This window comes from Alexandromys fortis, unplaced genomic scaffold, assembly GCF_014885135.2.
Source record: "Alexandromys fortis isolate MF-2015 unplaced genomic scaffold, M_Fortis_MF-2015_v1.1 scaffold_24, whole genome shotgun sequence".
NCBI lineage: Eukaryota > Metazoa > Chordata > Mammalia > Rodentia > Cricetidae > Alexandromys > Alexandromys fortis.
Window position 1 is genome coordinate 2,762,392 of NW_026067906.1, and position 27,754 is coordinate 2,790,145.

The 27,754-nt window shown below is 43.5% G+C and overlaps 2 long non-coding RNA genes across 7 annotated transcripts in view; both read left to right on the forward strand.

Moving 5' to 3' along the window:
• The first annotated feature begins 2 nt into the window (after window positions 1-2).
• On the forward strand, window positions 3-6,530 carry LOC126497463 (uncharacterized). Its single transcript, XR_007590628.1, has 3 exons — window positions 3-84; window positions 1,281-4,127; window positions 4,206-6,530. It is a non-coding gene; the product is annotated as an uncharacterized lncRNA (long non-coding RNA).
• Window positions 6,531-10,301: 3,771 nt separating this feature from the next.
• The window catches only part of LOC126497460 (uncharacterized), a 42,435-nt gene continuing 24,982 nt past the window's right edge, over window positions 10,302-27,754 (forward strand). For 2 of the 6 annotated variants that reach the window (XR_007590620.1, XR_007590618.1), the window contains exons 1-3: window positions 10,302-16,954; window positions 17,759-17,905; window positions 21,772-21,931. This is a non-coding gene — a long non-coding RNA (uncharacterized lncRNA). Of the gene's footprint in view, window positions 16,955-17,755; window positions 17,906-21,771; window positions 21,932-22,209; window positions 22,488-27,754 lie in introns of those variants that run through there. The other 4 variants (XR_007590622.1, XR_007590619.1, XR_007590623.1 and 1 more) reach the window with 4 other exon arrangements.

The window sequence follows — 27,754 nt, forward strand, 5'->3', positions numbered from 1 at the left end:
AAGCAACAGTAGTGTATTTCTTCAAGTTCTAGAGGCTGAGGGTGAAGACCAAGATGCCTGGCTCTGTTCTTCTGGGCACTCATGGTAAGGAAATCTTTTGCCTCCTCCCCTTTTGGGATTGGGTACATAAGAACTTTGAATAATAAACTTGAGGCAGATCACAGTATCACTGGATGTCCTCCTGATCCTATCTGTTGTATCTTATCTATTTCTTTACTCAATCCACACTCCCCTCCTCTGGAACGTGTGACCCTGTTGGGCAGGACCCAACACTCAACAGTTTCAGGATCTTTCTAAGTTGTAGTGTTTATTCCATGTCTAACTTGCTTGAAAAGTGGCATGGTCCTCAGTTTCCAGGCGATGGGTTTGAAAGATTTAAGTCAAATGGCTTTGAATAAAGGGGTAGGACTGAGATTATTATTAGGAAGAAAATGAACAAGTCTGGACTCTCAAAATGCATCGTGACCGTGAGTCTGAGCCGGATGGCTATCATCTCTCTGACTATGTGCTCAGGACATAAGTTATGGATGAATTCATTCCCCAGAGAAGTCAATGAAAGCCATGAAAAGTGTGGCTTTTGGGTATCTATTTCCAGTTTGAGCAGATGCTCTGATCACATCCTTGATTTGGAGCGTGTAGGATGTACGGACTCTTATTTTAAATATGAATGGCTGACGAGACTTCACTAATTGAGGTGACTAAGACAGCATGCACGCAATCTTGTTAGTCTTGTGCTAAATAGAAGCCTATGGGCACCTCACTTTTTTTTTTTTTGGCTCTTAGTTGACACTCCCCCCTCCCATCAAAGGCTAGCAGGTGTGCTGATGGGAGAGAATACTTTTTAAAGATAAATATGATCATCAGCTGAGCAATGAACCTGACATCTGTAATCCCAATACTCATGAGACCGAGGCAAGAGGCTCACCATGAGTTTCAAGCCAACCTGGGCTACATAGTGAGTTACAGGATAGCCTGGACTACATAGTAAGACCCTGTCTGGGAAAAAAAAAAAAAAGACAAAAACTAAAACTGAAGCATGGATCTGGAAGAATTTTCATCTTTTATTTTGAGGAGAATACTTTCACCCAAGGAAAGCTGTCTGTTTCCCTTTCTTATTATCCTCATTTCTTCTCTCCTGTTCCGTCTTGATATGTGTATATAAATAATTTCTTTCGAGATGTCAAATGTCGCAAAGTGCATTTAGCCTAATCTCTGGCGTCATTGCTGCTCATCTGGTTAATGTAGATTAGTTGGGGTGCGTGTGTTCCTTTTCCGTCCAGGCCATTTCCAATCACACAGCCTATTGCACCACATGCTGCAATGGAGCCTCTGCAGCGGGAGACACAGGGGGCTCCCTCTTCATTTGCCATGGCCTTAGAGAAGAGCTGGAGTTTTATGGTTTGGGCTTGACTTGGAGTCACTGGTGAGGGCTCATCTCCATCCTAGATACCAGTTATTTTACAAAAACAACAAGCTACTGGGAGAGAATGAAACTGTTGGTAAGTGACCGGGCGAGAACATCCTGGAAAAAAGGGTAAGTATTTGCTGGAATGAAGCTTCATGTATGGTTAAATTTTGTGACTCTTTTGATCCAGAAGTATATACAATCAACAAGGTATTGTTTTAGCTGATCGTAATCAGTGAAGAATGATTACATTTTTTTTTCAAGGAGTCTAAGATGGTGACCATTCAATCTCTCATACGTATGGCCTGAGCTGCCTGTTGGTAACATCTGCTGAATACTGAAGACATATCTAAGAATTACTCATAATTTATCTTGGAGTTTAGAAACCTGGGCTGAGTTTGTTGTAGGGAACCTGGAGCAGGAAACGGCAACCATTTATTAGCTTTCATAGGTCAGGTTCTGTGCAGGGGGCTCTTTTCTCTTGCATGAGTTACCTAGGTTCATGACAATGAACTATTTCTAGGCTGAGCTAGATACTGTGTTTTATGCAGGCAAAACTGGTGATATCATATGACACACTAAACATTATTCCGAGTTTTGATGATGAAAACATACTAACCCACACTGAACATTTTTTTGTCATAATATATTTCCCTCGGCCCTACTCTTTCCAAGCTTTCCATTTCAACAAATAAAGAAATGTGTCCCAAACATCTAGAAGGGTTTATAATGAAATTAATCACTGCATCCCCAACCTCTGAGTTTCTCAACTACCGGGTATTTGCTAGAACATAACTTCTGAATTTCCAGAGAATACTTAGATACTGTCACTGACCAAGGCACCTCACCTTTGGAGCCACTGGGGAACATGGGTACTATCTCCAAGAGCAAACCTTTAGGAATAACTTCCTTTCCTCTTCAAAGTCTGAAACCACACCAAGACAGCTAGATTTCTCTAAAAAATTTGTCAAATCTGACATTGTGTTCACTGATGCTTAGTTCGTAGGCTCTTATCTGGAACAAGTTAGAAAGTTATCCCTTTAATTTTGAAAGATCTGTCCATTTAAATAATGATAATTCCAGAATAAGCATTCCACGGGACGTGTTGTCATGAAAGCCTATGGTTTAGAGCACTGGAATTGAGGGGAGGATGGAGATGGGGCATGGTGGGCTCCATGGATGGGATAATGCAATGGAGATTTGCATCCAGTTTGAGGTTATGTTAAAAACTCTCCCTGAGAAAACGCAACCGCAAACCATCATTTCTACTTTACAGATACGGAAATGGTTCTGCCCTTGGCCGACTTGCAGGAGAGCCTGGCTCTACTGTTGGGAGAGAAGATTAATGGTTAGGAAGTGGTGACACACTGCATATTTCAGTTTAGTACACGTGGGGCTCTCTTACTCCTTTAATTTCTTTCTTTCACCCATATTGCTAAACAAAAAAAAATTTGCAAAAACAAGAAGCAAGAGTAAAACTTAACTTTGGTGAAACAATTATGAAATCCTTGCTTAAGCAATCCAAATATTCAGAATAATAAGCGGCTCCCCCAATTGTTAGCTGTATCACTCTGGTACACGCAAAATGACAATTTTAATTCACAGGCTAAGCAGAATCTTTTCTCTTTTGGAAATGATAGTTTTAGGAATCTGAGGCGTCTGCTTTTGTTTCTTACTTACCCATGTCCTTGGAGTTATCTCTTCTTTTTGCTCTATAATCTCTTCTGTTTCCTTTGTTCCTGCATTTATCTCATTAACTTTCTCTTTGACCCAATTTGCTTTAATCCACCCAATTCCTTTCTCTATGTGTTTTTTATTCAATGGATGTGAGATACGTCTTAACCTATCAGGGCTTTTCCGGAAGCTTTATTGGGCTTTGCCTTGAATGGAAAGTAATAGTAACTGTTTTTGTTAAACCAAAAGAACTCCCAGGAAATACCGAAGAGATAGCACTACTTTTTAGAATTTACAAAGAACAAAAGAGCTGGGGAAATTTCTTAGTAGGCAATTATGTTTAAAAAAAATAGATTATAATGGCCATTCTTCATTTCTAAGAAGAGGCAACTTTTAAATAATTGGAGAGGCAGCGTTGCTCAGAAAAATGGAACCACTGAGCACAGACTTTAAGATATACACCAGCCTTGCTTTATGCCGCCTGCACAAGTATCTCTCTCCTCTTCTGTGAGTACAGGCTTTCTCACCCGTCAAAGGGTAGCACTAATAGCTCCCTGCCGAGTTCTGGTAAGGGTGAAATGAAACACGGACCTCAAATGTCTGTGGTTACCACTGTCCTCCAGCCTATTACAGCCACAGCAGCTCATTCAAACAGGACAGGAGACGTTGACCTCATGGAGCTTGTAATCTATCAAAAGAGACAGATTCAAACAAATAATCATACACAAAATAAACTCTAATGAAAGCAAGGATGGGAAATACACCAAATAATGCAATGTGGTAGAGGAAGTTCATTGTGCTATGAAGACAGGCAATAGGGGCCTAACTTAGTCTGCAGTTAGAGGTGGTCATGTGTGGCTTTTCTCATTCCAGCTGAGGTCTCCCGTGTGTGCCTAAGATCAACTGGATAATAGATGAGGGAAAGAGGCACATACAGAGGCAGCATCATGTCTAAAGCACCAGAGAAACAAGCCCTCAGCACATCTGATGAACTCATCAAAGTCCAGGAACACCAGAAGTTAATATACCAAGGGACGGGGAGCCTGAGGTACAGTGGCAGAGGTTGGTGGGAGTGGAACCACTCACTGTGCCGGGTACCACAATAAAGTTCTGTCTTTGTCTTTAGAGCACCTCAAAGGCTTTGGAAGAGCCGGTCGGGTTTTCCTCTTGAATCTGCTGCATTCGAGCAGACTAGGGAGAAGTGGGGTCTCTGCTGGGGGCTCCTAGAGATGTCCCAATGAAGGAGGTTGTGTCTTGAGTGATGGTGGTGGGAAGCGGTGGGCACAGTGCTGTAAGATACGCAACAGAATCGTAGGTTTTTTGAATCCCTGACTAGGTACAAGGTACAAAGATGTGGATGATCTGTGTGATTTGTAGGATTCTGTTTAGAGTAGGTTTGTGTGAAGAAGGACGCTAAAAAGAAATCTCACACTAGCTCAGAACTGAGTATAATAAAAGGTTATTTATTTAGGGGTGGACTCACAGATCACAGTCCTCTGCTGGAATGGGGAACAGCAACCGAATCCCGTGCGCTTTACATCAGCATAAATAGTATAAGAGGCCACGCCCAAGTGGGCAGGTAACTTAAAGGCTACTGGTGGTAGGAATTCCTATAGCATTTTTCTCTCACAAGAACCAGATTTGAAAGGGAAGCTTATTTGTCCTGGTTTGGACATGTGATACCAACTATTGGATAAGACGGTCTGGTGAACAGTTCAGTGCAGAGACAGAAATTGGGCAAAACAGATGAGAACTTAGATAGTGCTGGCTTTTCTATCCCTTGAGTCCAGGGAAACATAGTCCCTTCCTAGTTTTCTTCCCCGGCACTCTCTCACCTACGACACATAAATGTCTGTATAACTTTAAAATCAAATTTCCATATCAAATTTGAAAACCAGGAACATAGAGAAATGGCGATACTTAAATATAGCTAGTAATTAGTGTTTATAGCGAGGGAACTATATTTTTTTAATTGGTTGCAATTGAAGAACATATTGGTTAGATAATTATCTGGGTTCTGATTTCCACTGAAAGCATTTGCAGATTGAGTAGCAAATTCTATTCTCATACTTCATGAATTTTTAATTATGATATTTTTTTCACACTATCATCTTGCCTTGTGACAAGAGATAATAAAAAGGACAAGTAGCAGCTGGAACAACTTACTCAGTCACTCACCTGCTTGTTCATCTAGCTGAGGAAAGATAGTGCAGTGTTAACAAAGAGACTGTTGGGACTCACCTGCCTGGGCTTAGGTCCAAGTTCTGCCTCTGCAGGAACCTATGCTGAGGAAGGTTAGTTCAGCTTTCATACCTGTGTTTCTATTTTTATAAAAATGCATGTAGCAGTAATATTCATGCCGGAGGATTTCGAAAGTATCAAATGGCTTAATAGGTTAAGACACGTAGGACGCAGTCTGGCCTAAGCTAAGTGTTCTATATAATGTTAGTATATACAGCGACAAAGACACGAGCTGTGATTTGACCTTCAGGAAGTTTATTGCGAAGATTTTGGACAAGGAGATGGTTGGATGAAAGGGGGATAAACCTGATGAACACACAGGAGGGCAAGGGAACGTTTCTAGCCACGCCCTATTTTAGGCCTGACACACGAGCGCATTGCAGTATGGGAAATCTACTTGCCCGTACACTCTTGGGTAGAAGCTTATATGGTGTGACCCTGCACCATCCACCACAGGTTCACACTTCCCGGAATTCGTCCATAGCTAGCTGCCCTGTTTGGGGAGGCCATGGAACCTTGAAGATGTGGGGGTCTAGCTGGCAGGAGTCACCAGGAATGGATCTTTGAAGGTGCTTCCCATCCCCGTGCCTGCCTCAATTCACCATGCACTCTTGTAGGCATGGCTCGAGCTTCTCCAACGTGCCTTCCCTTCCACGCTTTACTGAAACCTGAAACTGCTAGCCAAATAAGCCTTCCTTCCCTCAGGTTGTTTCTATTAACTACTAAGGTTCTAGCTGGGTGATGGTGGAGCACGGCTTTAATCCCAGCAGAGGCAGAGGCAGGCGGATCTCTGGGAGTTTGAGGACAGCCTAGTACACAAAGCAAGTTCCATGACAGGCTCCAAAACTTCAGAGAAACCCTGTCTTGAAAAAACAAAACAAAAAAGTATTATGGTCACAACGACACAGCAGCAATAACTGATTTATAAAAAAAAAGACTGCGTTTGCGTATCGATCTACAATTGTCAAGGTAATTATGAGTTAAATTAGAGAATTTTTGAAATCTTTTTTTGGAGCATTTCGCTGAGGCCCCATTAAAAATGAGATATTTCCAATCTTAAAGACTATATAGTGTATTGTGACTTTTTAAATGTTTTATTATTCAATAAAGCTCGGGAGTCAAACATTAGGGAACAAAACTGATTGATCCACAAAGCGACAGAGAAGATCCCTTCCCCCTCTTTTCACCCTTCCGTTTGGAAAGACCATGAATCTTTGCAGCCCCCCCTCTTCTTCTCTGCATCCTTCTGTCTCCTCTGAGTCCACTCCATGGCCGGTCTCAGATTGAAAACACAAAAAGATCTCTCACAATAACAGTTCAGTGGATTTTTGATACAAAAATATGTAGAAATTGATGTTGGGAAGACTTGAAGGACTTCCCTAAAGACACACAACTGGCGTTACAATTTTTTTTTTGATATGACGCCAGTCTCTGAATCATGTATGGCTTTTAGTCTTTTCATCATAAATAAGTAAGCCTGGAACTAGGTACAGCCATCTGTTGCTGGCACAGACTGCCTCTGCCTGCAAAAACTGTTGGAAAGTTGCACGCCTTGGCACGAGAAACTGCAAGCACTGAGAACTTGCAGGTGAGGAATACACAGGAGTCTCCAAAGGTGGCTCCTCTGCCTGTAAAATGTAACAGCACCTGCTCCCTGTCCTTTTTTCCTTGAATCTCCTTATTCAGAGAGTTTCTCTTGGCCAGGATGCCAAGGCTGTTCCCAGGGACAGAAAGGGGGCAGGTTGGGAACTGTCTGCCCCAGGGAATAGGTGACTGAAGTCAACCTAGGGTTCGGAGCCAAAGATAACAATCCAGAGCGGAAAAAGCAAGCTCAGGTAGGAGGCCGTTGGGACAGGTCAAGGTTAGTTGTAGCCAGCTAGGCCCAGCAAAGCTGGAAATCTACTGCCCGGAGACGGAGTCAATGCCAGGGCACTGGAGGTCAGTGAATTAGAGTCAAGACGTGACCACAGGGGAATCAGAAGTAGGTGAGGGCTTGCAGGTAACACAGGGGACAGATCCCTATCAGGGAAACTTGATCCCTGGTTATGCTTTCCTGTTCCGGCTTCTGAGGTTTCCCTCAGCCAGCGCTTGGCAGGAGACACCGGAGCAGAGCAGCAGGGCTTCTGAAGACGGCACGGGAGAAAACCAGCCAGGTGTTCACTGGGCTGAAGTGAGGCAAACCAGTGGGACTGGAAGGTTAGCGTGGTGCCCAGTGAGTCAGCTGAGGGAAATCTTAGAGATGCCGACGGAACAGCCTCGGAAGTGGGGATCCAGAGATGGAGATGGACATCTTCCAAAAAATCCTGTGTCTGCTTTAAAAAGCTCATTTTCCTCAATTTCACAGACTCAAATAGCAAGTAGCTCTCACCAAGGAGAGAAGGGAAAAGCAAAGTAATGTCCTTTCCAGTGACCCAGACACATATATCACACTGTTTCAGTAAAGGGAGAGGGAGGCCCATGGCAGTCACCAGATTTGGGGAGTCGTGAAACCTACAAGACTGGGATGCTCAGTCCAAGATGCACAAGGATAGGACTTGAGGCTATGTATTCAGAAAACAATTGCTAGGGAAGAGACATATTTTATTTTTATTTTTTATTATTTTTTATGAGGTTGCTTGAAAATTGGGGAGAGAGCTCCAGAGATGTAGCTTGCATAGGTGGTCAGCCCCACGGAGGAGGGCTTTTCAGTGAGGCAGCTGCCTTGAGTCAACCATGCTCATGGGGAAGTCTAATAAACCTGCAGATTCACCAAGCTAGCCTTTGGTGCATTGGTTCTTTGGTCTGCCAATGAATGCCCTCTCTGTGGTGAATTAAAGGATACCCATCCAAAAAAAAAAAAGTCATGCAACAATGATAAAAATAAAAGCAGCTGATCTTGATTTTTGCACCTAAGAGGAGAGGAAAATAAACATTTCAATACATCAGGACAATTGTATGATGAAAAAAAATGAGGAAGGAAGAATAAATTGAATGAATATAAGAAGTTCTAATGTTGATCAGTATTTCAGAGATGCAGAATATGTTTCTCTTCCTTTCCTAGTCCAGATCAGAGTAGTAAGAGGTCAAAATGAAAATTCTGGGTTGGCGAGATTCTGAGAGCAGAGAAATAGGATTATGGAAGTGTATGTACACCAACACCCCCAAACATGAACATAATACACATATACAAGCCTCTTTCCAATCATCGTTCCCCATTAAGCACAACATATGCACACACACACACACACAAACACACACAGACTCATACATTCATGCACACACAAAATCATACCCTCTTCCACTGACAATCAGTGAATCTAGCAAACCCTCTTCTCTTGGTAGATGTGTCACTCCAACAACCAGGCACCCAAACAGCACACAAATGAAGATGTAAGAACCCTCTCCTCTTAGTAACAGAAAGTCTGCAGGATTCCTGACATCAACTAATACCTTCATCGTCTCCCTCTATATAATCCAAATGAGAAAAAACAAGGCATTATCTATTTCTTCTCAGCAGTATGTGAGAAAGAAGGTTGGTGGTGGCTGCTCTACTGTTCAAGGTAAAGAAGAATAAGTAGAGATAGTTAGAGATTCTTCACAGGGCTTCTGACATGTCCGGCCTCGGAGGAAGCAGGGATATAATAGGAATGGCAGAAATGATGGTTGCATGTGGTCAGGACTGCAGAACTCATTATTGAGAACAGCCAACATAGAATGTAGACATTGTAGATTTCATTTGAATAATGCCTTGGACAATTTCAATTCCTCTGAGTGTCCAGCAGTTTGTATATTTTTTTTCTGCACTTACTAGCAGTTTCACCATGAATGAGAAAACAGACAAAAGAGGCTTAGCAACAAGCAAAGCATGCTTCATTTTCATCCTGCCTATTCCAGTGAGATCCTGTGCCACCACAGAGGACTTGCATACTGCTCTCGGGTATCCATCTTAACGGTGCAGATCCCCAGTCCTTCTAGAATACAGATGAAGCTGCCATGTTTGCGCTGTAGGAAGTGCCTGAACACTATGGGAATCTGGAACAAGCCAACACATGTTTTATTAATTTGGCGGTTATGTACCAGATGAATTTGATCCATGTGGGGTCACCTCAGACCCCGTGGCACCAATCAGGATGTGATGGAATTGTTTATTTGGACGCCTGTACCACGGCAGTGTCATTTCCATTAAGCCCAGGCAAACTGTTTTTAGAAAAATCTCTTCTGTCCCATTTATCATTAAATATTTAAGGAAGAAGTCAATGAGCGTCTTATAGAAACCAAGAAGCTGAACTTACAGGGCAGCAACAACAAAATACAGATTCCACAGAGATGCTCTTTCAAGAGATTCAGAGTAAGACCGCAGAGAAGCATGGGAACCTGATAACGTGATCTCTCATTCTGGTGGTCCTGACATCAGCAAGGACCAGGATTGGTTAGATTTTTTTTAGCCACCTCATATGGGCATAAAAGAAAAATGAGGGCCTTTGGTTTTTTGTGTTGTAAGGAACACAAGCAGGCATTGAGAAAAGGAGGAGTCAAAATCACCAAGAGGAAGAGGTGGTATCAGGGAACTACACCAAAATCAGAGTTTTAACATTTGTGGCAGCAGCCCTTGGGCTGAAGTCCTGGTACTGAAATTTCTGGCCCATGTGACAATCCATGAACATCATCATATAGGGGTACAGGCTAAGGACCCTGGTTTGTATTGTTCATACAACAGTCAGGCCTGGGTGTTAATGCATGCCAATTTTCTTATAGATAGGAAAGAGCTACTTTGCAAAAAAAAAAAAAAAAAATCTACCAAACTTAGTTCTTTTCTATGTTTTTCATACTGAGACTTTCAGACCCGATACTGAAGAGAATTATTTCATTGGCCTGTGTGGTGACGGTCAGACAGAAGTTGGATACTAATCCCACTCTAGAGAGTTAGAATATGTGTTCAAAATCCATTTTTACCGAAACTCCAGACCATGGGGTGGGAGGGGGGAGGGGCAGGAATACAAAAGGCACTGTTAATAGTAAGCTTACCCTCAGCTCTCTACTCAATACTTGGGATAAGCCTCTGGGAATTAGAAAGAGCTCTTTTGAAAACATGTTGTCTTAGCCCAGAAGAACTCAGTCAGGTCATGTTCAAGGCTTTCCCCACAACTCAGTTCAGCTCTCAGGAGCATACTGACTAGATAGATGACCTTCTAAATTGATTCAATCCGATGATGCCGATTAGAAATGAGTGCCAGACTCCACATTTAAAAGAGTTTGGTCCCACAAAATGTCTCCTCCTCCAGATGACTGACAGGCTGGCCCTCTCATACTTGCGATTCGCGGTCTTTAAACAGGTTGTATTTTTAGTGACGTTTTATATCATTATTATGCAAGCAGGGTGTGTTTTGACTTCAGCATGATACCTTCAACCATATGGTCTTATCATTTAGTTCTGGTGGACAAATTTTGAATGGCAAGAGCTTGTGATTTGGGGGATGGTAGTTATGGGGGTCTCTTAGTTGGGGTTTCAGTTGCCACGAAAAGACACCATGATCACAGCAACTCTTATAAAGGAAAAACATTTAATTGGGGTAATTTACATTTTCAGAAGTTTAGTCCATTATCATCATGATGCGTCATGGTGGCATGCAGGCAGACATGGTGCTGGAGAAGGAGCTGAGAATCTTACATCTTGACCTGCAGCCAATAAGAAGTGGTCTGACACACTGGATATGGCTTGAACAAATAGGAGACCTCAAAATCCACCTCCACAGTGACACTCTTCCTCCAACAAGGCCACACCTAATCCAATAAGCCACACCTACTAATAGTGCCACTCTCTGGTTTTATGGGGACCAATTATATTCAAACTACCTGGACTCTTCCTGACCAGCAACGTACAAGGAAGTATCCCACTCCTGATAATGGGTTTCTTTGTTTAATGACCTATGGCTTCTAAGAGCAGCTTTGTCTAGCTATGTATAGTATTTCCCTTCAAATTCTTTTAAAAACCTATAGTTCTAATTTGTTACGAAATAGTGGTTTCCCTATGCCTTCTTCATAGCCCCTTTATTTAAGTTGTTTCTCTACCATTATGTATTTTTATGCTTTCCTGGAATATTGATGTAGAGATGCTTATATTTCCAGTTAATACCTATTTTACTTGGAATTTTTTGCATAAATACACACATATATAGTGAACACCTTGAACGCAGGAACACATATCCATCTATAACATGTTTACTATGGGAATAATAAATCACTCAGTCATTTTGTTATTGATGGACACATAGGTTATTTTCTCCTAGAAAATATAACTATTACAGAAATGCTTCTTCCGAAAGTAGACTCTCTCTCAAGGTCGAAGGAATTGATCACTAAATGACAACATCAAACAGCCTTCATATAGTTTGGACCAATTCAGACTTCGGCTAGCACCATGTACAGTTCCTTGATCCCCACACTGAACTGTTAAGGCGGCACTGGCCTGTTTAAAGTTCAGTAGAAGTATAACCTACAATGAGGACATCTTCTCCCACTGTCCAGGAGGTTCAAATTTATGACCTTTTTAGGGATTCGAGTTTTCTCTAGGAGACCATGATTAAAATGCAAAATCAGGCGACGTGGGACAGTTCATAGTCTTTTGTCTCTCTCTTTCTGTCTCTCTTGTTCTTTCTTCTTCTTATGTGTGTGTGCACGCATGTGCACGCATGCATATGTGTGTGCAGACATAGCAAGAGTAATTATAAATATGGGTATAGTAACATATGGTCCAGATGTTTTCTAGAGGAAAAAAAAACCTTCATTATATTATCTTATAAGAAAATGCCATGTAGTTTATTTATATAACTGCATCTCCAACTCTACAAAGGTCATCGGCCAGTTTATTTGTTTTGCTTTTTAAACTCAGGATGTACCATCACCGGGGTATGGTTAGTATCTAGAAAGGACAGATCAGTGTTCCAGCTCAGGCAGGCATGAGAGAAATGTCACCGCAGGAAGTGAAATCTTGAGTTCCCGGGGGGTCATCAGGCAGGCTTACAGTGGGGGGCAGGGTCCTGTCTCCGGTTGTTCTAGCACTGTTCTCAAATAGTGTAAAATAATACAGCCCACTCCCAGAATTCTGAGCTAGGGCTCCGGCTTTCTCTAAGGGTAAGCTTGTCCTCATTTGCTCTCCGTTCATCGTGTCTCTGTGTCTCCCTTTCAGGGTGAAGTGTGGGAGGCAAGAATTGGAAAGTGCACCGGTTTCCTAAGGCTGAATGGGGACTTGGGGTGTTTCTGTTTAAATCTCACTAATGTATTCCAAACAGGGAGCCTTAGGCTTTCTCCCCCACAGCCCCCCGCTCCGTGTCCTGCTTTAATTTGTGGTTATTGCCACGGCTTTGCTTGGCTTCTCTTGCTCTCCCTAGCTAAGATATCCATATTCAACAGGGAAGGACACCCAGGCAAGTCCTATGGTTGGAATGGAAGATCTTTTCAAAAAGCCTTGAGATGTGTTATTTGAAACAGACCAGAAAGCATGTGGCCAGAACATGGGAGAGATTTGCAATAGCCAGAAGAATAAGATGAGGGAGGAAAAAGAGCAATGGAGACAGGGAGAAGGGAGCCAGATGCCTCTGAGGGGCTGCCACACAAGTTGTTAATGGCTGTGGGATGGAAGGGGAAGATTGCTGGCTTCTCAGGAGTGCTTTTTTGGGCGAGTGCAATGATTCTTCTTCAGGGAACAAGAAACACAATGAAGAAACAAAGGTCCAAGTTGCTCCCCAGAGACGAGCTAAGGAAAACGGCCCACATCCTCCTCAGCAGTCATGTTTCTGAGACGTTCTGTCGCCCCTCCCCTCTTTTTTTTGTTTTGTTTTTGTTTTTGTTTTCAACCTACCTGCAATAAACTAATCCACGATGGCTTAATGTCATTACACTTCTCATTTCTGATGGTGATCCAGCTTAAAGGGGAGCAGGCACTGGGACCCTCTCCTGTTCCAATCCGTGTGAGGGATGAGGAGAAGAAAGGATTAAGGAACTGTCTTTCCTCTTTCCACCATTTTCTTTCCAGCCATTCTCCATCTTGTCATGTCTTGGCAGCCGCGCCAGCCGGTGACATTTTCTTTCTCTGCAGTGTGAAGGGACGTGGGCCACCGCACCGCTGGGTACCACGTGCGGCAGATGCAGCCGAAACTGCAAGAGAGTACCCTTCAGCCCCCAGCTCATCCCGGAATTTCATTGAGAAAAATCCTCACCGCCTCCCAGCCAGACTTTAATTTCTCCTTCATCTTGGCACTGGGTGCACAGGAAGCAGCCCAGTTGGAGCTTCCAGGAGGGCACAGGCACTTTTTAAACAGCTATCCTGAGCCCTTACCACTCTGGGAGAGCACGCCTCTCCCGGCTCAAGTTTCACTGGTCTAGCTGACCCACACTTCACCCGGCTCTCTCGAGGCCCCTAGAAGTCTTAAGCTCCACTAGGCGGCTTCCTGAGTGTCCATGTGGGCGCCTGAGGGCAAACACCTAGGTATCTGCAGAACAGCTGAATGCATCTTAGGAAGCTGATGAATTATTCAGTAGGCCAAACAGACCGGTCACAAGGGAGCCTTGCTGGGAGGCAAGTAAGTGGGACCTTAATAGTGGGACCTTAATTTGAGAGATGTTTAATAGGCTGCGACATAAAAAAAAAAAAAAAAACCCTCATGTCTTGGTGAACAGCAGTTTGGGGCAAAGCAAGAGCAGAAAATCCACTGTGTTTTGTAGCGAAGTGGCTGATGCCATGACCGGCTTCTCTTTGCCTCCACCGACTCTGCCTAACACCCTTGCAAGCTGAGTTGACTTGGAACGCAGCAACAATAAATGGCTTTTGTTAAGGATTGGTCCTGAGATAGAATGTAATAGCCACCCTTTGGACAGCTGTTACTGAGCAGTCACAATAATGTCACAGTGCAGTAAATCTCTTCCACGGGACACTGTCCTGGCCAGTTTTATTGATGGCTTTACGCTGATGGGTTCAGATGAGAAAGCAGCCACAGCTCTTGTTAGACATGTTGGAAAACCATTTGTCTGCCCGAGACTGGGAAATGAATTCCACAAAAATTGGGAGCCTTCCACCAGACTGCAATTTCTGTCTGTGGTCTGAAACGTGCTGAGATACTCCTTCGAAGGTAAAGGAAAAATGGTTGCGTGGGACAAAGAAAGACGCAGCACGGGCCTTTTGATTTCAGAGGCATTAAGGGCCTCTAAATTTGAATGTGCCATGCCATCAAAATGAGACAAAAACATATGAGATTTTTAGTAAATCCAGAGTAAAAGCTGGCTTTGCAGCAGGTCCAGGCTGTCTTTCGATCTGGAACACAGCTCAGTCAGGAAATTACTACTACACAGCATGAAGACCCAAGTTTGGATCCCTAGTCCTTAGGCAAAAGACAGGTCTTGTGGCTGTACATCTACAATCCTAGAGGTGAAAAGGTAAAGGCTAGAAGATGCTTGGGGCTAGCTGGCAAGCCAGTGCAGCCAATCAGAGAGCTCCAGGCTAAGTGAGAGACATGATCACACACACACACACACACACACACACACACACACACACACACACACACAGATACGTGAGGATGTGTGAGATAAGAGATGCCTCAGTGGTTAAGACTACTGACTGCTCTTGCAGGAGCCCCAGTTTCATTTCCATCACTCAGTGACTAACAACTGCCTCTAACGCCAGTTCCGGCAGGTCTGATGCCCTCTTCTGGTCTCTGGAGGCACTGCATGCATATGATGTGCAGACCTGACTAACGTGTAGGCAAAATACCTATACACATAAAAAAAAAATCATTCTAAAAGAATAATAAGGCGGAGAAGTAATTGAGGAATGACACCTGGTGGTAACCTCTGGCTTCCACACACATGTGTACATACATATGTACATGTAAACACACACACATACACAGCAATACTGAGTAATATCTGGAGCTCCTTAATAGGCAATCTTCTCTAAGGAGAATGTTATGAACAATACTGAAAAAAAAATCAATCACATTTTCTTCCTTCTTTTTCTTTTGTATACTATTCTTCAGATTGTATTGATTTTCATTAGCTATGGATCATATATTTTATTATTTAATCCAAGAGGCTGGAGAGAACCGGAATGAAGAAAACCTTCTATGTGTTCATCAGTCTGCTGTCTAGACTCAACTTCCAGGCAAGCGAGCAGCGAACACATGGTTCCTGCCCACAAACAACAATCCCATTTCACTTTCTTGCTCTTTAATTCCTTAAAAAACATAGGACTTGGAGCTGGATGTCATGGCGCACACCTTTAATTCTAATACTTGGGAGGCTGGGGAGGATGGAAATTTGTGAGTTCTAGTTCAGCCTGGTCTACAGGGCAAGTTCCAGGACAGTCAGAGATACATGGAGACCCCCTCTCAGTACAACAACCCAACAACAACAACAAGCCAACAACAACCACCACCACACAACAACAACACAACAGTAGCAACATAACAACAACTCAACAACAAGCTAACAACAAGTCAACAACCACCACCACCACCACCAACAAGCCAACAATAAGCCAACAGCAGCAACAACAACAATCCAACAATAACAACCACGCAACAGCAAAATCACAAATTTGGACATAGGTACCTAGAGTAATTTTCTGTATATAATGAGACTCTTGAGCATGTTCAATTTCCTGCTCAGTTTCCCTGGGTAGTTACTATAGTGATCTCTGAAGTTTTCAGTCTGTGATAGTGCACATGAGAGGTTTCCTTGCTCCCAAGAGAACAATTCAAAACTCATTTCTCTCTAGAATACTCTTCCTGCCGCTTCCTTTGATCTCTTATTAGCAGCCCCTAATACGTGTAAGCCCCTTTACATGCTTAATACTAACAAAATTATTATAATAGGTAAATTATTCCTTAGAGAAGATGAGTTCCCTATACATTACATATGTGAGGGGGGAGAAGTTGAGTGGATTATGAGATAATCTAAGACTCAAACAATGGTATTCAAATTTTTCTGTCTCATAGAAATCAATTTAAACTCTTTTTTTTTTTTTTTTTTTTTTTTGGCTTCTATCTGGTATATCTGCCTTGAGCCCTGGATCTCCTAGGTTTTTGTGAGGACTCTGATGTCTTAATCTTTTGTTCCTAAACATCCTAGGGAAATTCTTTTCTAATGAGATATAGGAGCAGTTACCAATCCTGACCTATTTGACAACCCTGGATCTGTCAATGCAGCTGAAAACAATGACTGCTCATTTATTAAAAGTAAACTGTTTTTCTCGGTCCTGCCCGTCAACGGCACGGAGAAGGTAACATGAGGGGACTTGGATATTTTCAGAGGCTGTGTGCTTCAGCCCTGTTTCCCCTGCTGCCTACAGATACTTGCCCCTCTTCTGTCATCTCCAGAGATCTCTTCTTTGAAACTCCCACCAGTGGTTTCTCGAAATGTTCCCAGGATAAGCAACCTGATCTTCACTGAGAGAACGTACAAGAAATACAAATTCGCTGGGTATACTGAGTCCACACTCCTGAGTGAGGCCGACCTAGCTTTGTTTTGAGCACTGCAGACCTGGAATCTTGTGGAGAAGACATGGAATCAACCTACATCATTGATTACCGAGCTGTTTTTTGGCACCACGTGGTATCTTCTGGTATCACGAAAGCTAGTGGTCAGGAAAGCGTCTTTCAGGTCAGTTCCAGTTCAGAGGCCTCTGTGCCCTAGAGTTAGAGATATAATAAGACAATGAATGACACAGCTTGCAAAAGAAAAATCATAGTCCTTCTGTGATAGTGTAAAAAAAAAAACCCACCAATTTCCTATCATGGTTTTGGTGGTTTGAGAGAAAATGGACCCAGAGTCCCATAGGGAGTAACACTATTAGGAGGTGTGGCCTTGTAAGAGAAGGCATGATTTGATGGAGGAAGTGCGCCTCTAGAGGGTGGGCTTTGAGGTATGAAATGCTCAAGCCAGGTGTAGCGTGACATGCAACATGTCTGCCTATTTGTCTCCATTCTTCCTGACATGACCATATTAGACTAAACCTTTGAACTATAAGACAGCCCCAATGAAATGTTCTCCTTTCCACGAGTTGCTGTGGTCATTGCTGTGGTTTCTCTTTAAAACAATAAAACCCCTAATAAAGACAATGACATTAAATACAAAGAAAGGCTAAGGAAGAAACAAATTACACATCAGACAACAAAAATGCCCATCTTCTGCCCCCGTTCAAATTATGGGTATGCTCATACCTCTCCTCTGGTGGTCTATTGGGCAAGATAGTCCTTATTATCCGTCCACAGAACCAGAAGCACTCTTACGCGTTCAAGTGATGTCTAGGAGCACCAGTTCCAACTCCTGTGACACATGAAGGAAGATCACTTATGAGAATTTTCTCTTTGGGGCTCTGCCAGCAGTGCTTTTGCTGGGTTTCTGACATTTGGATGCCCCATGAACATTAGCTAACAGGCTCATACCGTTTCAACCATTAAGCAGGTCAAGACCCATGATTCGATTATCTGGCATTGAGTGAATGTGTTCGAGGAAGACTTTAAATAGAAACTCAGCCCGGTGCTCAAGCTTGGTTCGTTCAGCCTCTTCCACCCCAACGTTCGGAGGGCCGCGCTTGCAATCATCTCTCAGGTGAGGTTGCTCCTACCGACTCACGGACTGTGTTCTGAATGGCAATGATTTGAAACAGCGATTTTTAAAAGTTCATCAGTAAGTCAAAATCATCTAAGCATTTCCTTAAAGAAAAAGATAGCAGTTCTGAAACCTAACTGGCATGCCGTATAATCCATTTAAGCTGAAGAATGTAATGGCTTTAGTGCATTCGCAAAGTTGTGCAAACAACGTAACAATTAATCTTTTGAGTCCCTGCCACAGAAATCCTGCATCACTTAGAAATGTATTTCCTTCTTCCCTCCAAACTCCCTTCTGTTTTTTGTTTGCTTTTTGTTTTTCACCCCACGAGTTTAGACAACCCCAATATACATTTTGCTTCTGTAGACTTGCCTAATCGGGCAGCTCAGCTAAATTAAATCACGCAGTACTTAGTATTATTTTGTGACCCTTTTTCCTACTTAGATGATGTCTTCCAAGTGCATCCATCTTGTATCCCATACCAGCGGTATGTTACTTTTCACTGTGCTCAGCACTCATCCTTTGACATAGCTCTTCTACTGCGTGTGATAATATCACTGTGTCTTACCTTTCCGTTGCTGCGATAAAACGCCCCAATAAAAGTACCTGCAGGGAGAAAAGGATTATTTGGCTCATAATTTCCAGCTACAGCCCATCTTGAGGGAAGGTCATAGTAGCAGGACATTTTCTGTTCTGGCTACCTGTTCCCAAATAATCACTCTGAGGCTTATGCTAATTATGAATGCTCGGCTAATAGCTCAGACTTATTACTAAAGTAGCTCTTACATTTTAAGGTAACCCATAGTCCTTATTTAAGCTCTGTCACGTGGCGATATCTTTATTGGCGTGGCATGTTCATCTTCTGCTCCCTCTGCATCTGGATGGAGACTCCTGACTCCACCCGCCTCCTCTCACATCAACCTTAGTTTGGTTCCCCTGTCTATGCTTCCTGCCTGGCTACTGGACAATCAGAGTTTTATTAAATCAGTTTGAGTGACACATCTGTACAGTGTACAAGAGAATTATTCCACAGCAAGCAGGGGTGTGAGGAAGCTCACCAGTCAGGATGCAAAGACCATGAAAGTAAGAGGAGGGGGGAGAACATGGGAGGGGTTTGGGAGAAAAAGAGGGAAAGGGGGAAGTGATATATTTTAATTATAAAAATAAAGATAAGAAAAAAAATAAAGATAAGATTTTTTAAAAGATGGGTTTTCTGCATCAATTGAGGAAATGCAGAGACTCCCTGATGCCTAACAGTTCATGTCCCAGGTGACTCTGGTTCCCAGGCTCTGCCTAGGTGATAAGCACAGTCGTCACACACTGAAACTTGACTGTTTTCTTCTAGTTACTAATGGGTAGCTTTTAGAAAATAATTGCTCCTATATCGCTGTCTCAGTCCTATTGGAATCAGAATCTCTGAGGATTTGGAGAGGAAACTGACAACTTTATTAAAATTGATAATTTTACTAAACTTTTCAGGTGGTTTTGATAATCCGTCATCAGAAATGCTTCATATTCCAGAAATTACCTCAAATGACTACCCTTAAGCAGAAACAATCTCCATGTCACAAATTTCAAATTTTAGAATTCTTTACAGAGGGTGACTAGATAAAGCATATTTCTTTTTTCTCAGATGACTGGATGAAACACATATTTCTTTAAGAATATACAGATTGATGGGGGTGTAGATATTCTGAATGAAAACAGCTCTTCCGGCCACACTGACAATTGTTGTCCTGGGAACAGATTGTCAAGCTGTGTGTATTCTGAGAGGAAATTTGATTTAAGAATCTTCTTTGAGCGTGATCACCCGATTTTCTGGTTTATCTATTCCGACAGCTAGACTTCAGCTATGCCTGAGGCCTCCAGACTCTAAAAGCATCTAGTTGGGCAGGCACTTAAAAATTACGTGATATCCAAGAAACTTGTGATTTATTGGATGTGCTCAGTGAGTTAGAAAATGAGAATGTTTGTCTTGAAACTCATTTATCTTGGCTACTAGCCACGTTTCTGTCTCTGTCTCTGTCTTTGCCTCTGTCTCTCTCTTTCTCATTTCACCTGGTAAAACATGAGGCAATTGCAGAAAAAATACTGACTTTGGTAATTGTTTTTGTTCTATTAATTATTAGCCCATTACTAGGGGCTACCACTAAGATAGGCACAGGCCTGTGCACACATGTTTAGGAGAGTAATAGCTTGTTTAGTGCTCACAACTGAGGAGCAGACTATGTTAAAGGATCAAGGAGCTGTCGGCAAGAGAGAATTCAGAAAACCGTGGATCTGGATTCTGAGCTTCTCAAGGCACTGGTAAAAAATACCAGTGGTAGAGCAATAAATGGCAACCAGCCAAGATGCAATAAATCCTGTGGCATTAGGAGGGGGGCCAACTTGTGTTAATCCCACCAGGCGAGAATAAGACCACCGCCACAATTTAAAGCTAAATTTGATGTGAGATTTAATTAAATACTGGCCAGGTGGAAGAGCTCTAGCTAAGTCCATACCGTATGGTTTCTAGGAAAATAGCCTCAGGTCATGGTTTGCACCGTTGTCAGTATTTTCCATCAGGTCCAATCATGTGCAAGCATACATCCTGATGCACCTCCAGCCTACTACATCCAATCCCGGACAAGTGTACATCCTGATGTATTTCCTGCCTGTGAACCTCCCACCCACATGTGATCAAGCACACCCGGTGCAGACAGGTCAAACAAACTTGTTTAGGGGAGTGAAAGTAGACGGCTATTTATCTCCCATAAACAACAGCCTCCAGCATTTCAGGTACTATCTGTCCTAGGGCAAGGATCTTGCAGAGCAGAGGCATTCTTATTTCAAGGATCTCTAAGATGTAGACATTAAAACTTAAACTGCAACTTGGGTCTCACGCGTGAGGGGATTAGACAAGAGTACCAGACCTTTAGTGTGAGTCTCCAGCAGGTGGATGGCCGAGACTGCTTATTCTCAAATGCCGTTGAGGGGAGGGCTTTTTGAGGACGCTACCAGGTCTCCTTTAACTTCTTTGCTTTCAGACCTGGCTCAGTCTTACTGAACTGCTAGCATGCAGTTTTGTGGGAGATCTTGTTGTTTTAAAACTGCTGAAATGCTAGGGAATTTGGGGGGCATGGATGGGGGCGCCTTGTCAGTTAGTTAGGCAAGTACCCCAACTCTCAGACAGTCCCGTCCTAAGGAGGAAGGCAGGCTGGGTTCTTCCCAGACAGAAACAGCTAAGAGCTGAGAGAAAAGCTGTGGCCTGCTAGTTCTGTTTGCGCTCAGGCAGGCAGTGCCGGAGCCTTGTTTCTAAGGAACTTTTAAGGCATTTCAGGAGGCTTGTGATTCACAAATGGACTTCTGTTAGCAGTGTGATTGTCATCCGGGAAGCAGAAACTTCTCTTTCTGCAGGCGGCCTACAGGTCTCCTCACAGCCTGCTCCAGCGATTCCGAGAGGGAGTTATTTATGCTGCTGGGGATAGGTGCACATTTGCGAACTCTCCCGCAGCCCCTCCCTTTCCTTTAGGAAGAACACTTTATCTTTTCCGGTCCTTAATGTCTCCATGAACCAAAGCGGGTGGAAAGCAATGTGTCGTGGAAGAAGTTTTCCAAACTTCAAAGGCCAGGTGCCCTCGAGCACAGAAGGAACCGCCTGCCATCCAAATGGTCCCCAGCATTCCCTGCTCCAGCTGGTCTCCCCTCAACAGGCCGATCCTAGCTGCTCGGGGTGTTCTGAGGGCATTTGGGAGCAACAACAGATGCCTTAACAGAAGTGTTGCTTCCCGTTTGGAGGAAGAATAAGGGAACAGCGTGGGCTGTTGGACTTGTGTGTTTGGTGATGGAGGTTTACTGGAAATTCTGCCAAACCCTTTCTTCCTCAGGCTCTCATTTACCCCGGGATGGACCAGCTTTCGAGCCTGGCCTTGCAAATCAAGTTTTGACAACAACCACCCATCCTGCTGAAAATCTGCTTTTCTGTTTTGAATTATAATTCTCTTGAGCCTTTTGACTATGACCAGAGATACCATGAAATCAGAATCGGTAACTATTGGGGAGAAAGAGGGCACCATTTAGATATAATATATATATAACTATAAGTAATCAGTATGTATATACATAAATACCTATGGTATATAAAGTACACATGTTCTATAGATAAGCAGGTTTTCATGCACTATATATAAATGTAATATTTATTGTCTATATTAGTTGTTGGAAAGCTATGGTATTATATATATATTATATAAATGTGTATAACTATGTTCTGCAGTCTTTTGTATCTTCTTGTACTTCCCCCTTTTCCTCCTTCTGTTTCTCAGGCAGATCTGCTGAGATTAAACGGGAATTCCCAGACCTTCCTTCTGACAGGATGAGGAGGCCAGATGACTGAGCTCTGGCTATTCTCATGACTGCAGAGCAGAGACATGAGACCTCCAGGAAGCTTCCTTGCTGGAGAAACACTGCAGACTCTTGTCTCAGGCTCTTCCGGAATGGTGGGCTTGCCGCCCACAAGACTGAGGAAGGCAGCTTGGGCTTGGCCCGAGTTCAGGGACATCTTCCCCTGGATATCTAGGGGAGTTCACTGCCTCCAGCTGTGTTGAGTTCCCTTCATCCACAGTCACGCAGGGGTGGAGGTGGGGATGCTGTCTTTTACACCTAATTCACTTCCACGGAGTAGGGACTAGCTTTCCTTGTATTTTGAAAGTAGACTTTTACAGTTCATAGTGAGACTGGAGGGGGACAAGGAAGGCATCTTCAGATTAAAAAAAAAAAAAGGCCAGGGAAGTTATTGGTAGGTGAAGAAAAGGGAATAGCAATGATTCTAGCTAAATGCAGCATTTGGGTAGTATGTGCAGATTATAAAACGTTACACACATAACAGGTGAGGGTTCCCTGCACTTCAAATCTGACTCTCATCACAGATTCACTGTGTAGGAGCAGCAGAGACAGTGACCTGTCAAAACTTAAGCGTAGTCCACGTTTGGTATTTCCATTAAGTGTTTTCTACCCCCGGGTCACTAAGGATGTAAGATCTGGACAGTTCTCCCTCACAATGAATGTTTTCCCTACAGCTGTTTACATCCTTCCAGGGTGCTGGCTTGTCACCCCTGGTGATGGAAGAGTCGGGGAAAGGCCATTAACTGTGTGAGTGGAACACCACAGTTGGTCCCTGATGTGCTGAGTTTTCAGATGTAAAGCTCAGTTTTCTGGGAGGTTTGGTAGGAAGTTCTGGGAAATAATTACGGGATGAAAGGAGCTAGAAACAATGACTGTTGCAAACAAGAGGGCAGTGTAAACAAGTCTCGCATGTGCTTCCATTTCCGTCATAAATACATCTTTTCCTCTTAGGGTTTCACTGGGTACCATCTACAGCATCCTTGGTAGTGTACCTCAAACACCTGGTCTTTCTGTTACCCGTTTAAGAGACAGACTCCTGTTACTGATTGCTGGAAGGACAAGCAGAAAAAGTTTGAGCTTGTCTTAGGACAAGAATTCAGCAGTTAATGGCAGGCTTTTTCAAAGCCAGGGATGGGTTCTTCTGTTTTTCCTATCTGTTGGGTATCCTCCTGCTCATGTCTTGTATCAACATATTAGCTGTATGTGTTGCTATGTTACAATTCCTCACAGAGCAAATGGAAGCCATTAGAAATAGCTTCCCCAGCCCTCGTATCAAACACGGCAACCTGCCTCCCCTTGTGCCCACACGTCCTCCTTTCCAATTGTTAGAGTAAAACAGTCGTTCGCAAAGGGTTTTTCCCTATAGTGCTCACTAGAACTAGCTGGATTATGATGACCTTTTGACTAGGGAGGGAGGGTTATGATGAAAAGGCTAGACCTTTTGACTAGGGAGGGAGGGAGGGTTATGATGAAAAGGCTAGACCATTTGACTAGGGAGGGAGGGAGGGTTATGATGAAAAGGCTAGACCATTTGACTAGGGAGGGAGGAGGGCCTGGGAATCTGACTTTACTGAGCCTGTGCTGGATCTCATGCACACTGGTACTAAAGGACTAACAGCTGAATTCACTGATCATACCTTGTCTATAGGAGCCAGAGGAAGGATTGATTCCATATCATTTAGACCAAGACTCCCAGAGCTGTGCCCCTGGCTGAGCCAATTACTCTGTCTGTGCTTCCATTTCTTTACTTGTAAAGCAACAATGATAACATTATTATGTATTCCAGATGCTTACAAGAAAAATTAAATATGAAATATGTGTTAAGCATACACACATATAATATAATGATCATATAGCCAACAAAAGTGTACGGGCTATTATTAATACTAAAAATCCTTTCTATTATCAATACTAAATTTTTCTGTAAGTGCATGGAAGACTGTTCAATTTAGGCTTTTTTCAACATAACATTTGTATTGATTCTCTGGGAATTTCACATCCTACACCCTGAGCACACTCACTTCTCAGATCTTTCATGTCTGTGCTCCTGCCCTGCCCCACAAAAGATTTAAAAAATAGTCAAATTTGTGTTATTTATTTACTCACTGGAGCATGGCCAAACTCAGTGGCCTGCCCCTTAAAGAGAACCGAGTCCTTCCTTTGCTGCACTTCTGACAGAAGCCATCCATTGTGGAGAGCTATTCCTTAGCTTCTCCATCCCATGTTTTAAGAGTTCCCTTGGGTGGTTTCCTGTCTAGGCTGTTGCCTTTTTGGGTGTGTTGGGGGAAGGTAGTGGTTGTCACGGAATCCTTCCATGTCCCTTCCTTTCAACTGTGCATCTGCCGTCATTGATATCACAGCAAAAGTCGCCTCCTTGCTCTTCACAGTCAGCGGGAACATGGATCATAGGCCTCCGCGTGGTTTTTGGTGACAGCACAGACCATGAACACAGCCTTTGGTTGCAGTAGGATCATGGGCCCAGGCAAGACCCTCAGAGACATCCCAGACCATAGACATCAACATGACCTTGTGCGGGCCACACACATCAGTATGGCCCCTGGTGTCAGCTCGGCCTATGGACATCAATGTGGCTTCTGGCTGCAGCACAGAGCTCGAGCATCTGAATGGCCCTCCGTGGTAACCTTTGCCATGGACATCAACCTGGCCTCTGACCCCAAGACCACTGACCCCTACTTGGCCTCCAGTGGCAGCATGGACTTCAGCATCATTATGTTCCCAGGCAACTGCATGGACCACTCTCTCCAATGTGACTCCCCGCGGCCATTTTTGACCACAAGCAGGGCATGTTTGGGGGCTGAGTCTGCATCTGTTTAATCTCCAGGCTGCTTGCTGATCACTGCCCTGCTGACCCTACCGGGCAACAAGACCTTCTACTGTTGACCTCAGCCGTTTCTCACTCTACCACGGCTGTCGGGCGAGTCTCCAGTTCTGCGTACCCTTACACCATGCATACTGCTCTGTTTTTTTTTTTTCTTATAGGTATATAACTTTATATATTATATGTATTTACAATATGTACATTATACAGACTTTTAAAGGCAGTAGTAAGAACAAGTTTGCAAAGAGATGTTTCCAAAACAGAGGATTACTATTTATCCAGGTGGGTTTCTGTTTTACTTAGAACTCCGTTGTAGACAACACTTTGGGCCCAGGTTTATAGCCAAGCCAAAGAGCATAGAGACAGATGAACTAGCTGAATTTGGAGAGGCTTTTGAAAGATGAATGGCGGTTCCAGTTTCCGAGGCCAAGAGGGAAAGATAGCGTGCCGTGGGAATGTAATTCATTGGCACCTGGGAGCACAGCTGGCTCCACTTACTGTGTGGGAACGCCGAAGCGTTTGCTTCTGGTCCTGCCTCAGCTCGGTGACTGCTTTGTGGGCTGCAGAGATGATGTCTTAGTGTTGCTGGCTGGCAGCACTCGCTTCCGCTTGGGTTTTTAATCCCCCCCCCCCCCCCCGTCTCCATATTTTTTCAACATAGGGCCACCTGGTGAGGTAGGGCATGGCCTGGCTGGCTCTGCTCAACTTATTTTTAAGACTCCTATTTATGTGACTCCTCCATAGGCATTTATCTCTTCTGAGACTATAAGGATGTCCCATTTCCCTTTTGTTATTTTCTTCAAAAAGCGCTGTTCTCCCCCCAACACAGGGCTTTCGTCGAAGGTGCAATGCTGCTAAATTGTCAGCTTCAAAAACGTATATACGTACAAATAACTTTATACAGACCGAGCAGGTTATATTTAGGAATATGTATGTATATATGTATCCTATATGTGTGTAACAATAATTAACAAGAAAGAGGCCATGAACTTGAAGGAGAGCAAGGAAAGTTACATGGGAGAGTTTGGAGGGAGGGGAGGGAAAGGAGAAACGTTGTAATCATATTATAATCTTAAAAATAAAAGAAAAAAAAGATAAGTGCTGTTCTCAGTACCACCTCAGAAAGGGCCTCGAGGCCTACCAATAGTCTGCTTGGTCCTGAGAAGCACCAATCAGCATTCGGACGTCACATTTATCCAATCACACGATAAAAACTTGTCACCTCCGGCAGCTGGGTCCTGTTCATTTTTATTTGTAATTCTCTTCTCTTTGTGCGGTGTAGTGTTTGTGCTTGTTAGTGGGAGGATGTGCACTGTGAGCGTGTGCACACGTGCTCTGGTGTGCGCATGGAGGTGGAGGCTAGAGATGAACGCTGTGTGTCTTTCCTCGACTGTTTTCCACAAGCATTAATTGAGTTATTTTGAGACAGGGTCTCAGAAAGCTCATCAGTGCTGGTGAGGTGACTCAGTGGGTAAAGGCGCATTGTAGAAGGTACCTCCATCCTGTAGAATGCAAATGTGAATGCGTGCACATGTACACACACATACACAAAAATAATAAATGTAAAAATCTTTTTAAAAAAAAAGCTTAAAGCTTTAAAGATAGCTGGTCAATGAGCTACAGGGATCCACCTGTTTCCAATTCTCTAACACAGGTGCCATACTATGCTTTTCCCGTGGGTTTTGGAGATCTGAACTCAGCTTCTCAAACTCGCCTGGCAGGCAGTTTATCAACCACATCGTGTCTCTACCCTATTCCTCTTTAAATGCCTCGCTAACATTTAGCACTGCTTAGCACATGAGTCCTCGTGGATCTCTGTTCATGAATGCATTGATTGACTATGACTGCATGAAAACCCTAAGGCAAGAGCCACATCTGTGCTTCCTGGAATATGTCAGAGTTACCCGAGGAGTCTAACAACAGAGAGAAAGCACTGTAGATAGAAGCCCTTGCTGCCGTCTTAAAGCTTTGTGCCTTTGGACTTTCTGAAGGACTCCCTTCCCGATTGTAAAATGCTGTCGGGGGCAGGGGGAGTCTAGTGTCTACAATAGGGAGCAGCCTCAAAGATGAAAGGAAGTGGGCTTGCAGAACCTCGGAACAATACTGGGGATGAAGCAAATGCCCAATAAATGTTAAACGATGGCCTTCCTCTTGTTTCCAGACGATTCTAGACCTCTCAAGGTGTCGTTCATAGCTTTCCTATTTCATTGCTATTTATGCAGAGCGCAGGGAGGTGCCTCCTAGGACCATTTTTGCATGCCCTTATCAGAAATACCCTTCGGCGTCTTTATGCTAAGACTCACTGCTGCTCCGCTTCTCCATCAATTTTTTTTTTTCCTACTGCCTTCACCAGACTACAATCTCTTGTACACACAGATTTTAAACTAATATATCCTTTTAAGAACTCTCTGGCAACCTCGGTGTTCCCTCTGCCACTTCCTTTTGCCAGTCAGATTGCAACACATCCTCCCTCTGCTGACCTTGGCGGGAGAAGTTTGCAGCCCGCATTCCCTTGGTCCTTTCCTCCCCTCATCTCAGATCGTGAACAAGTGGTGTGGTTTTTCTTAGGCGTTCTTGAAGCTTCAAGAAGCTCTCTCCCCAGGGCATACGTTGGAGGCCCTCTGTAA